At 38.0% G+C, this 9,509-nt stretch overlaps 1 protein-coding gene across 3 annotated transcripts in view; it reads right to left on the bottom strand.

Annotated features, from left to right (window-relative positions):
- Positions 1–229: 229 nt before the first annotated feature.
- LOC137489472 (uncharacterized) overlaps positions 230–9,509 on the bottom strand; it is a 204,240-nt gene continuing 194,960 nt past the window's right edge. The window contains exons 4-8 of one of the 3 annotated variants that reach the window (XR_015942482.1): positions 2,939–3,019; positions 1,734–1,822; positions 1,577–1,642; positions 1,048–1,302; positions 230–813 (exon numbers count right to left, since the gene is read on the bottom strand). The gene's annotated coding sequence lies outside the window, so the exon portion shown is untranslated. Of the gene's footprint in view, positions 1,303–1,576; positions 1,643–1,733; positions 1,823–2,938; positions 3,020–9,509 lie in introns of all 3 variants that reach the window. The other 2 variants (XR_015942480.1, XR_015942481.1) reach the window with 2 other exon arrangements.

Here is a 9,509-nt window from a genome sequence, read left to right as displayed (position 1 = left end):
ACATACATACACACAGTAGGGTAAATAAATATTCAACACGTTTCTAATTGTCTCAGAAAACATATTTCTAAAGGTGCTATTGACCTGAAAACCAAAGAAAAAAATATATGAATAGAAAACAAATCTAATTACTTTACAAATTGTTATCAACATCTGGTGAAAATTTCATGTCAACAGCACCTTTAAAAATATGTTTTCTGAGAAAAATGGATACGTGTTGAATATTCAATTCAATTTCAATTAATTTCATCTTTATTTCTAAAGCACTTTTACAATGTAGATTGTGTCAAAGCAGCTTAACATTTATTAAATTCAGTTCAGTTCAGTGTGGTTTAGTTTTCACTGCTGAAAGTCCAAACACTGAAAAGCAAATCCATCGATGCACAGTTCCACAAGTCCTAAACCAAGCAAACCAATGGCGACAGTGGAGGAACAAAACTTTACCAATTGATGAAAGTGAAGGAATAAACCTTGAGAGAAACCAGGCTCAGTTGGGCACAACCATTTCTCTTCTGGCCACACTTCACGTGCAGAGCTGCAGTCTAAGCGCTGGAGGCTGAAGAACACTGGGCATCCATCGTGGAGAAGCTGCTGGTGTGAGTAGGGCACCAGCGGGTTTTCAGGCTGGACCACAGGATCAATGTGGGCACTCATCTGTCGCTGGGGTCTTTCATTAATCAGTCTCATGCTCTCCACTTCTCCATGACCACCACTGCATCTGCTCATGATACGGTCTGGTCCAGGATTATGGATACATCTAGAAGTCCTCTATGGTGGCATCATCTCTTCACAGGTCACGATCTCTAGAGGCCTCTAGATAAATATCCCCAGGTGGAAATAGGGAACAAGGAAAATAATTAGCGCAGCTGCTGTTCATAGTGTATTTAAACAAAAGATATTAAATATAAAGACAAAAATGAAGTGCTATGAGATAAATTAGCAGTTTTATAAATAAACATGAAACGCACATGATTATTTATAACAAAATGTCTGGTGCATTAAGACAGCAAGAGTGTGTCCTCCAGGTGGTTTGTCAATCCCACTCACCCACATAGAGCACATGGGGCAGCACAGTGGTTAGCACCGTCGCCTCACAGCAAGAAGGTTGCTGGTTCAAGCCCCGGCTGGGCCAGTGGTCATTTCTGTGTGGAGTTTGCATGTTCTCCCCATGTTCAAGTATATAAGTGTAAATGGGTGTTTCCCAGTACTGGGTTGCGGCTGGAAGGGTATCCACTGTGTAAAACATATGCTGCATAAGTTGGCGGTTCATTCTGCTGTGGCAACCCCTGATAAATAAAGGGACTAAGTCGAAAAGAAAAATGAATGTATATAGATATTCTTGAATATGTAAAATCATGTATATAAACTCAAAAGGTTAATCAATTGTTATGCAATTAAATTTAGATTAATATTTAATATAAGTGGTATAATAACAAACATTTGCTTTACAGTGTTAGCTATAATATATATATACACACACACACACACACATATATATATATGCACTGTTGGGAGAACCAAACAGGAAACCTTACTGCCAACTCCATATTTTTTAGTATATAAGAGCAATACCCACCTATTGAATGGTCTCTCTTCTTTCGTCAGTTGTTTGTCAATCTGTCTGTTAAATTCTTTTACTTCACTGCAATAGAGAACAATCACTGTTGAGTTAACATATATACCAGTAACAAAAAGGCTCTTTGAGCATTGTGCAAAATTAACCATATTCTGACCTGTAATGATAACCGTTACCAGAAAGAAAGACCTGCTCAGCATCATCCAAAGACAAGCTCCTCAAGACACCCAGAGCATGTACGATGTCCTATGAAAAAAATAAAATAAAATCATTTAAATATGGACTAAAATACCACCACAGAACAGCAAATCATTTTACATGGGTTCATAAATGAGTAGCACCCAGCATGCAGTTTATATACTTATTTGGCCAGACATTCCTCTGGAAAATGAACACCACAGATAAGCTGCACTTTATCATAGATATGCTATAAACTCAAGAACACAGCTAGCATTTGTAACTGTATTAATAAACTACTTATCAATGTCTATTAAATGTGAGTTAATGCTAAACAAATAAAATATTAATAAATTAACTAGTTATTAAATGCTTAATAAATTATTTATAGTATGCAGATGTTATAAAGTGTAACTCAACAGTTTGCGATAACCTCAATGAAAATATTCCTGTAGTTTGTTTTCTTTTCTTCCTACAATGGGCCTAGGCAATCCAATCATATTGGCCATCACTTCTTATTCGCCAGGTAAAACATACCTGATATACATTAAAGATATGAGACTTTATATGGTTAAGGCCTGCAGAATAAGCCTAACTTTTAAAACCGTCAAACATCTCATTCATCACTGTAAAACGATGACAAAACATCAGGCTAATAACACATTGTGGGGCTAACAGGCAGTCAGCACAATTTTTAATGTGCTAATGTAATACAACGTTGAGTAATGGTTTTTACACGAATATAACAAAATATAGATAAATCTGAAACTCTCACATCAACGTGCTTTTACCATCTTAGTTTAATGCATGTGTCACTAAGCGTATTAGACCGCCGTTAAGTCAACAAGCCATTAAAACAATGTTTCAATAAACCATTGTCACGAACTACGATCGTCGTAGCATTTAATCAAACTAGAAAACGAACTCTAGAAAATTATTAACAGTTATAGCAGCTCTTACTCTGGCTGTGTAAAATTATCCATAATTATTATTATCATATTTTATTCTTCTGGAAAAAAAAACTCGTCACGTAACATTTTTGTCCCAGTCCCCAGACCGTTGGGGTAAATCATGCAGGCTAATCTGGCATTTCTGCATAACTTTACAGTATAAAACAGCAGCATTACAAAATAAAAACATACTTTAACAGTTTAAAATAAAACTTAATAGAAAATCCGTACTTACACTTTCCTTCTTGTCATCCGTGTCGTCCATTAGCGCATCCTTGATTCAATTCGACAGTTGGCGCTGTCAGGGTTTATAACCCTGTATTTGTGTCCAGGAACGCTAGTGAGTGAGTGTTTGGTTGTTTTTTTCCCATGGCACTTCCTTAGTGCTCACCTGATCGGATGTTTACTTTGACTTTTGCTTTTTCCAGGACTCACTCCTCAAACACTTGTTTTTTTGCATTTGAGTAGTAGTGTAAAGGTCTTTAGATTTTGGCATGATGTCTAGCTTTTGAGGCTCTTTTGGACTACTTCACTTTGTCAGACAGGTCATATTTAGGTGATTTTTTGATTACGAACATGTGTGGTAGTAATCAGGTCTGGGTGTGGCTAAAGAAAGCCGGTGTGAGAAATTAAAGTTATGTTTTAATGAGGAAAAACATTTTCACACAAGGCTATGTTGTTCAGTACTTTGTCTTCCTTTTAAGTATAAAAACCTTCATTTAAAAACAGCACAATGTGTTTAATTGCAGCCAATCATCATCCCTTAATCAGCACATGAGGATCCACAGTGGAGAGAAACCATTCACATGCACTCAGTGTGGGAAAAGTTTCATCCGCTCATCATCTCTTAGTCTACACATGAGGATTCACACTGGAGAGAAACCATTCACATGCACTCAGTGTAGGAAGAGTTTCAGCAACTCATCACACTTTAATAAACACATGATGAGCCAGGCTATTAATTTTAAATTCAAAATTCTTCTCCTTGCATTTAGATCCCTAAATAGCCTAGCACCCTCCTATCTCTGCAACATGCTTGTCCCCTACACTCCAACTCTTTCTTTACGTTCTGCTGACTCTGGCCTTCTCGCTGTCCCTCGGTACCGCCTCTCTTCAATGGGGGCAGATCATTTAGTGTTATTGCACCTGTAACGAATATGGTGGACCAGACACATAAACATTTTGCATTTTATTATACAACCAGCCAACTTTGCCCAGAGAAGGCTCGAAACCTGATTCCAAGGTATTTACGACCCAAAGGAATGTGCCATGCGGCACTAGGCACAGGAATGACTTACAAAGGACTATTTAAACTGCTTGTTTAACACTGTTTTCATATAAACTTTACTCTATATGTTTAATCATATGTTTTGCAAAGTTTCCCTTTCTCTTGTATTAATATTTTTGGTTTTAATACCCCTGCATATAATTTTTTAACGGTTCCTAGGCTAAACAACCTCCTATACTGTTCAAGTTTGGACTTTTCGAAAAGCTTACTTGCTGTACAAATTGATCGTTGACATTTTATTTTAATATGAGTGCAACATATTAATGTTTTAAGAGACTTTAAAATTTTTTGTCCCGATTTACATAAAATTTGCCTATGCAAATTATTCTGCCTCGGACAAAGACCCATAAATTTAATATTCCAGGAAGTTAGCTTCTTATTGGTCAACTTTCCATGGAGGGTGGATCCGAACCTACCCTATAATGTTGAAGACCAAGCTAAACTCCCCCTCTTCGCACGCACTCTCTCTGTTCAAACTCTCCTGGGACCTCTGTTGGGACCCTTTCTTCAAACACGCTGCCTGGAAGCTCCCCCTCTCTCTCCCAACTCCAGGCAACCCCAACCCCCCCTCCTCCCCCCTCCTCCTCTGCTCTGGAAACACGTTGTTTTGAAACCTTCTTCAAACTTAGCAACTTCCTCACAAACCTAAGTATTGAAACCTTCAAGAAAGCAGGCAGAAACCCAGACGGAAAGGGTTAATCGCACCACGCTCAGACATTTTTCTGTTCAGAACTTTTGCGGCGTCAACCAACAAAGGATCAGCCAACCAACAACATGCTCAACAACGGGAGTTCGGACATCACGAACAGACCGCAAGTATCACCTTTCTCCCAACATCTAAACTGGTGTGAACTAAATTAACCCTAAAGAGACAATAGAAGGGTTATATTGAATTTGATTACGTTTGGTTGCTTGGTTTGTTCTTACAGACTCATAGGTTTTTCCCATCATTACATCTTCTCAACCTCTTCACGTTTGTTACTCTCCCCTATGCTTGTATGAAATTGTGTTTGTGTTAGGTGTTAGTTTCTGTTGGATTAGTCAATAAAGTTTAATTTTGTATAAAGAAAGGTGCCTGTGTATATTAATGAATCTAATGTCTTGAACTTTGATCTTGCTACCCTGCTCAAATTTTTTGTTGATAGCATCGCTGAACGATTCGTTTGTTCGGATCAAAAGAGTCGATTCATTTGAAGCCCCGTTTAAATGAATCTTCCTCCCGCTAAGCTAGCCCGCTATATAATGTTCCAGAAGGTACACGAGCCTTGAAATCTAAATCATAACTCACAACATTATAACGGTGGAAAAGGCGCAGGAAGAACAACCTTGAGCTAATTTACTACTGTAATAATGGTGTAGATATGCGAACACTTTAATCTACAGTATAATTTGTCACAGATTATTAATGTGGATATGCGTGCAAGTTAATCTATATTATTATTATGATGTGCTACCTGTTTATTTGTGGAGGATAAACAAAGCATGAAAAATGTAATTTATTACAGTAATCTTTCAAGCTTGTTCCCAGACAAGTCTCTGGGTCACTAATACTTCGTATTTCTGGAAAACACAGTTTCACACCACCTAAAAATTAATTTGTTTCTAATTAATTCATTTATTTATTGAACCTGCTAATCCAGCCAGAATATTTTTTTTTCTATGGTTGCATCTGCATTTTAGTTTCTGTGATAGGCATACTGTATCTTTCTCATTTAATTCAATAAAGTTGTTCTTTAAACAGCTTAAGCATTGTGATTTAAACCTGTATTTTGACTCTAATTGTAAAGTGTTATTATGCACATCTGAAATCAAATGCATTTTTTTTCTAATGTAAAATACATGTTGAAATAGAACACAAATACACAAATGTATTTAATATTCCACAGTTTTATTTTTTGAGTAAATGGTTTTCACAATTTTTGCCTATAATTTAAATGTTCTCTCTGTGTGTTTAAGTATACTGTGTATAGAAGAGTTGAATGAATTTATGCTCTTGATGAATGTGTACAGATGAATATTTGTATAAATAAAAAATGATGACAGATTGTGGTGTTTTGTCTTATATAAGCTTCACTTCCTGCTTTGCTACTGTTTGGACGTCTTTGCCTACTGCTCCGCTCTTTGCACTCTTGCTTTTATATCTTATACCCTAATTTTAACTTGAGCCTATCAGCACAGTGCTCAAAAAACACAGCTTGAAGATCAGCATCGATTTTACAAACATTCTGGAATATAGCTTTACTAACAAGAGGGGAATTACCGTCTAAACAATCCTCCTGCTACCAGCTGCTTACATTCCGGAGACGGGAAAACACGGCTGTGAAAATGCCTCTGGATCGGATTAATTCAGATTCTCACTGCTGTACAAACTGCCACAAACTTCTACAAAGGATTGCAGTTCTTGAAACGAAGTTGCTTGCGATCCGACCAGAACTTCAGCTTCATTGTGGATCCTCTCAGCACACAGCCGGTGAGTCCCATAAATCTGTTCCTGCTACTGTTTTGAGCACAGAAAAACAGAAAAAAACTGTTGAAAATGAGCATTGGCATAAATAAGGTGCGAGACCAAAGGGTACTCGCGGGGTCAGATCATATGCTGCTGCATTAGCTTCTTCTACCCCAAATACAGCTCGGACTCAAATACAGCTTCAGAACAGATATGAAGTTTTAAGTAATATGGGTGAAGAATCCCCAAATGCAGTCAGACAGAGATCGCATGATTCAGCAACTAATTCTGCATGGAACAGAGGCTCAAGGCCGACTAGACAGCGACATTCTGCTCCGATCACACCTGAGATAAGAACACTAGTCGTGGGAGATTCAATAATCAAGAATTTCAGGAGCAGATCTACAATGACATACTGCTTTCCTCATGCAACAGTTTCTAATGTAAATAAAGAACTTGAGGAAATTCTGAAAAAGCACAGTACTGCAAAACGGATTATCATCCATGTGGGGAAGAATGATATTCGGAAGGAACAGTCAGAACTGCTCAAGAAAGTTTTCTGTGAGCTCTTGGAAACAGCTGAAAGATTGAAGGTTCAGCCGTTCATAAGTGGACCACTCCCTGCAAGAGGGACAAATATGTTTTCACGGCTTCTTGGTCTAAATGTATGGCTACAGAAAACATGTAACAAGAAAGGACTGAATTTCATTGACAACTTCAATCTCTTCTGGAACCAAAGACAACTGTTTACATCAGACGGCCTTCATCCAAACAAGCAAGGTGCTAAAGGACAATATTTTTTTTCCCTCCATCATCCATCAGCTGTGTATGCCACTGAACTGAATTGCACACACACACCTAGCAAATGTCCGGATGACCACAGGACTTCAAATCAGCTCCTGAGTGGACTTGTGGCTGACGAATCACCCAAGGACAGTGATAATGCCATGCAGCCAAAACACCCAATGTTGATAGAGACACTATCAGTTGCCCTCTGCTCAGCACAGGCAGACTGTGACGCATCAGAACAGCATCAAGTCTCGTCACTCAAAAATGATCCTCAGGAAAACATATTTCTGCAGACAGAATCTCCAGATGCACAGCCTCTGTCACCGGACACGTTCTCATTGTCACAATGTTCACCACTCTTGGGATTTTCAAAAAAAGATGGAGGAACTGGTGTATGCTGGAATTAAACTTTCACACTCCATTGCCGCAAGCCCCCAGTTATCAACCAAAAAGCGGCCTGCTCCACAAACACCTGGAAGAGCCCTCCGATTTTTGCCACACCGCCAGGGCCCAAACAACAACGCCCCATCTTCAGCTGGTGAACACAAGAGCTCTCACTGATGTGTGTCGGGGGCCTGCTTAGATAACAGTGTCTTTATCAAATGTTTTCAGAACAAGCAGGAACCCAGTGTGTCTGTAGCTTTCTCTAAGCAGATATGTGTTGTGTTAAGTGACAGAAAACCAAAGACTTCTTTTGGCCGTAAAGCAAATGATTCAAATCTGGTGTCTATTAAATGTAGATCTGAGACTTCTGTAGTGAAAACGGCTAAAACTGTTAAGTTAGCGCTTTTAAACATCAGATCACTCAACAATAAGTCTCTTTTAGTCAATGGTTTTATCAACACAAACTGCCTTGATTTTATGCTTTTAAATGAAACTTGGCTAGATGACAGTTGTAGCGCAGCAGTTCTGAATGAAGCAGCTCCTTTAAACTTTGAATTTTTGAGTGTTTGCAGAGTTAATAGGAGAGGTGGAGGCATCGCTGCCCTGTTTAAAGATGTGTATGAATGTAAACAAGTGTAATTTGGTGACTATTTGTCTTTTGAATATCTGAGTATAGCACTGAAAGGTGCTCCACGCATCTTACTGATCATTATCTACAGACCTCCAAAATATTCTCCAGCTTTTATTGAGGATTTTACAGAGCTGTTATCAATAGTAAACTCTGAATTTGATTATTTTAGTATTGCTGGGGATTTTAATATTTATATAGATAATCCAGAAATCAATGCTGTAAAAGAACTGATGACTGTTTTTAACACTTTTGATCTGACTCAGCATGTTCAAGGACACACAATCGTGGACTCACTCTTGATCTACTTATAACTAAGGGTTTACACATTTCATCGACTGTTGTTAAGGATGTGGCACTATCTGATCATTTCTGTATCTTCTTTGATATATTGATCACTCCAGCTATTAAAGACAGATCTGTCTCTGTCAGAAAGAGATGCATAAATGAGAACACCAGTGAGCAGTTTATGAAGGCCATATCGCTAGCACCAAGCATATCTGCAGATTCTGTTGATTCTCTCCTTGATTTGTTTAACTCTAAAATTAAGATTATAGATGACGTCGCTCCTGTTAAAGTCAAGAAGACGACTGGCAGGCAAAAGGGATCTTGGACAAGGTCACCGAGAGTACAAATGCAGAAAAGCTGAGCGTATGTGGAGAAAGACGAAACTAGTAGTCCATTATAATATATAAGTATATATGTACATATATATACATATCAAAAAATATGTATATATATATATATATGTATAATATATACATATATATGTCTCTATAAAGACAGTCTTCATGCTTTTAATATGGAACTAAACACTGCTAGACAGACTTTCTTTTTAAGCCTTATAAACAACAACTTAAATAATGCTCGTACACTCTTTGCAACGATAGAGAGACTCACAACCCCAACCCCCCCCCCAGTCGGATTCCCAGTGAGCTCCTCTCTGAAAGCAAATGTAATGAGTTTGCTCATTTCTTCAATGATAAGATTAATAATATCAGAAAGGCAATCAGCTCATCCAATCAGTCAAGTTGTGTCGATATCAAACAAGCTCAACCACAACTTAAGAAATCAGACATTATGTCTGATTTCATGGCAATTAACGGCAAAATCTTAGAAGAAATTGTGCAAGTTATGAAAACATCAACCTGCAGTCTTGACATGCTCCCCACATCATTCTTCAAAACGGTGTTTACCTGTTTAGAAATGGATCTTCTAAAAGTGGTAAATGCTTCACTTCTCTCAGGGATTTTTCCAACCTCACTTAAAAC

The sequence above is a fragment of the Danio rerio genome, chromosome 4, assembly GCF_052040795.2.
Source record: "Danio rerio strain M-AB ecotype USA chromosome 4, GRCz13ab, whole genome shotgun sequence".
Lineage (NCBI taxonomy): Eukaryota > Metazoa > Chordata > Actinopteri > Cypriniformes > Danionidae > Danio > Danio rerio.
This window is presented reverse-complemented; position numbering and strand designations above follow the sequence as displayed.